Source organism: Phaethon lepturus, unplaced genomic scaffold (genome assembly GCF_000687285.1).
Source record: "Phaethon lepturus isolate BGI_N335 unplaced genomic scaffold, ASM68728v1 scaffold15240, whole genome shotgun sequence".
NCBI classification, from domain to species: Eukaryota; Metazoa; Chordata; class Aves; order Phaethontiformes; family Phaethontidae; genus Phaethon; species Phaethon lepturus.
The window spans coordinates 11,253-15,703 of record NW_010512753.1 but is presented as its reverse complement, the minus strand read 5'-3'; positions in this window follow the sequence as shown (position 1 = coordinate 15,703).

The following is a 4,451-nucleotide window of genomic DNA, read 5'->3' as shown; positions in this document are numbered from 1 at the left end:
CACTATTAAAAGAAAAAAAGAGAAAAAGCAATCAGAAAATACCAAGTTTTAGATCTTCCCAGATTTTGATCATCATTATTTATTCTCCGAAAATGAATTTCTATCTTCATTTTTAGAATGGCACTACCATTTTAATAAAACTACCAACACTTAACAGATTTTCCATCCTCATTTCTAAAATAATTTTGTAAGACAGTTTAACTAGACTTACTGAACTCCAAATAATTTCAAAGCATAATTAGTTTCACCAATACTTGAGTTTTATTCAGCAGGCACTTCTGGACACATTTGTAGCAGTTTCAGGTAATTAAAGATTTAGTATCCACGCTGCTTCTGTTTCCTGTTCCCCCTTCTAAGCAAGCTTTGTATTTTTGGACTCCTCAACAAAAGTCACTTTCACTAGTTTAACAACAGAAACTTGATCATGGCGACTAACTAAAAACAGTCTATAGGTACTCCTACACTTAATGTGGTTTTATTTATCTTTAATGTCCAGAACCTTTCCCGACTACATGAACAATCATGCTCTTGAACAGATGTTCTACAGAACATGTGGGTGGAGGTCACATCAAGATATTCTGAAATGTAAAACAGGAGCCGAAACACCTCCTCCTCTGGCCTGGCAGGAAAATCAGGTAATTTCTCTTTCAAAGCCTCAACTTGCAACATCCACCAAAAACGAGGACCCATTGAGGGCAATATCACTACAGGCAAAATATATTACTTCTGAAAATCAATCGTCCTAAATAAGACTTACAAGTCTTACGGCTACGAACTAATCATCTTAAAACCACAGTTTAAAGACCTACTTTATACTGTACATGCCCATAATTCTAGAAATTCCACCTCAATGCCCTTGCCTCTTACAGGAGGGCACAATCCCACACTGAAGAACACGTTCCTGATAAGACAATTCAGGTCCAGCATGGAAAAAAGTTCCTATTATTCCAATTAAGAACTGAAACAATGACCCAAATATCAGACACTATTTGCTTTTTAAAAGAGAAACTTGTATTTAAGCCATCTTATTTAGTTTTCAAATTAAAATTTCTGTAGCTCATAGTACATTGAGGATTGAAGGAAAATTATGCAGAGTCCATTGGAGCAGCAGCCTGTCTTGGTCATTAAGAGGTCAAAAGTACCTCCATATCAGCAGGAGTGGAAAGGTGGGGAAAAACGGGACTATTAGAGCTAAGGGATCGCCGTCATTAGTGGATTTTGACTGCAGAGTCAGACCAAATACTGGGGTAAATTTCAAGTAATAGCTGAAGCTGCTGTCTACACTTCGTTTATAGAGAGTGTCAGTATCATCAGATTAGTTGGATACTTGACAATTCAACAAAAGTAACATGTTATACTAAGTTTCATCCTAAAGGAAGCTATATAGGATGTCACTAGTGAAGATAACCTCAGAGTAAACCACTGCCATATGAATCAATGCTGTATCACTGCCATTCAGTAATGTTATTCAACGAAGAGATGCAAGACCATACATTTTTGAAGAAAAACTAAGTTGCTGATTTTTTTAATGGTACCTTTAAAAACAAAAATATGTGTTCTAGCCATTACTGCAACAACCAGTATTGCAGTAATAGCCTGCAATGGAGCGCAGCCAGCAGGACTATGCAGGAATTTAATTTCTAATAGCTCATTAAGTGGTAAGACAGATAAAAATAAAACCCAGGAGAGCACAGGGCATTCAGGCTATCATATTTTAAATGTACAAAAGTGCTAAAGGAGACATAACCAAACTCATCCTCTGCAGACACCTCTCATTTGTTGTTATTGGCATACAAGGGAAGTACAGTTTAGACTTGCTCACTGTAGTTTTAATTTAGCTGAAAATTATAAGATTACATAGTCATAAAAATGAATGAGCTTGGTTTTTAATCATCTGAAAATTGTCCCTAGTCACAGCTAATTGTTTTTCAGTTCTAGTGAATGCAAACTTCACCCTTACTTTTCAGTTACACATCGTACAGAGCCCTGCAAACTCAGGCTACAGCACTCTCCCATTAACTCCCTGCCCTCACAGGTATGTTTAACAGAACTCAAGAAAAATCGGAAAAGTAACTTCAGAACACAATGAATGCAGCAGGACTATATGTATGGCCTTGGAAGTCCATTCATCTGACACGGGCAAATTAAACAGTCTTTGATTAAAATTATTCAACAACTTTTTGAGTGTGACTGATGAGACAGCCGATTTTGTCTCTCTTTAGGGAAAAAAAAGAAAAAAAAAGTCAGCTGTGGAAGGGAATGCAGCCCTCTCGGTGATGTACTTCCACAGCCAGTAAGCACTGGACTACATTTCTCCTTCATCCACGTGTTCCTCACCACTCGGATTTTCACTTAGACTAGACACAAACTTACACAAATGCCTCCTCTTCAGTAATCCCTCTCACCTCGGCAGTCCCAAAAGTTGATGGTTTAACTGAAAAACTTTGAAAACAGCCCCCCAGAGAAGTTTGAGAAAGTGACTGAGGACAAGCAAGCCAGTCATCTCCAGCGCTGTGGCCATTTCCAACACGAGAGGACCGCATTGCAGCAAACGAAAGCGAACACAAATGCACCGTTAAGGACGGTGACCACCTGCGTTTCAGAATCCCTACCTTTGCACGCAGGGTTCCCCATCTTACACAAAAAGAGCTATAATTCAATGTACAAGGTAAAGCTCAGAAGTACATTTAGCAGTTATGTCCCATTCACAAGCAGGATGACCTCATCCATCTGTCTTCAAGATCATAGAAACGTACTAAGCACCAACGGCCAAACCTCGGCATAGACGAGCCCAACAAGCAACAGCGGTGGCTGGTGCAGATCCCAAGGTACACGATCGGCAGCTGCACTGGGAGGGCCCTTTACAGACCACTCTGTGCCACAGGGGAGGAATACGACATGCCGACTGCCAGAGATGAGAGACTGAGCCGTGCCTTGCTTCTTGGGAGAACCAGAGAACATCAGAGGAGCCAAAGTGCAAGGAGAAGGAGCATGAACAGAGGTCCCTGCTATACGAGCCACCTCTTGCCTTTTGATTTTCCCCTAGACTCGGGGGGAAATCTTAATTGTCTTCATGCATCTGCCATATAACTGCAAAACCCAAAAAGACTGTATTTGGGTTTCACCCTGCCAAAGGCTGGGGAAAACTTCTAGCACCCATCCAAGTAAAGGATTCGCCTTCCTGAAGGCGATGAAAAACCTGGCTGATCTTTAAAACATGACCCTTGACAGTTCCAAGGGCCTAGAGGCAAGCAAATAAGCAAATAAAAGAGTAAAAGCATAGACCTTACAGGCACTAATGACACCCTCCCAGCACAAATTCCCACACTGTATGGTCCAGGTTCAACATTTGAACAAAGGCTTTTTTTTAAATAATTAAGAATTTTATACACATAAAGAGTTAAATCCAGTCTGCAAATCACAATTCACAAAAGGTAGATCCTGTAACTGTACAAACCCGTTACAGAACCACAGTTAACCTCCTAATCTTCTTCTGGGTAAGCACTAGTACTTTCCTATGAATACATAAAAACATTCTCAGTATTATTTATGAACAACAGGGCCATGGAAATATAACTAGAGCATTCTTCAATGATTTTAAGATTAGTACCTCCACAGCAATAGTTAAAAAACTAAAATATTTGTTGTTGCTAAAGCAGTGTTGCAAGGTAGTTAAGATTGTTAAAAAAAAAAACAAACCCACAACAAAAAACCAAAACCACAAAACTCCAGTAATATTTTACTAGTATGGAATTTACTGCAAAGCTCTTCAAAGTGCTACAGAAAGCTTTTAAGACGGTAGATTTTGAGAACAAGAGGTTCAGGCACTGGCTCTGCTCACATATAACTGCAGTTAGTAAAATATGCGTAAGATTTTCCTGTATTGTTTCTATTAAAACAGATTTTACTGTAGTTTCAAAGCCACCTGTGTACTTAAGAAGCCCCGAAAATTCCCCATATCAGAGTTTCTGACTTGTAGAAAACAGATTTCAGAGGTGATTTTGACTTAAACTACTGAACAACTTATCTCAACATTGACAGTGAGGCCTGGCTGCACTGGGATCCTTCCCAACTTCAGGAATACCTTCGCATTCACGCTGCTGCCTACATGCATGTACACGCACCTGTGGGTACGTGTATCTTTTCTTACTCAAGCTGCTGTTCGTGCTATTCAAAATGGTCACAGCAGCCTCAGGTTGTCAAAGGAACAGCAACAGCTCAGCAACGATGAGTCAACAACCACTGAAGTCTGTATTTATGTAGAAATTCACACGTCGTTCTTTCAAAAAATGACCAAAAAAATGTTTCAAGTGTTGCAGACCTGTCACAGCCATAAAGACGTAAAAAATTTTCACTTTAACTTTTGCTGGACTACTTTAAAGTGAGGATATCTTGCAAATCGCAATACAGGAAAAAATTATGCAGGATCTCATGGTATGGTACAACACCTG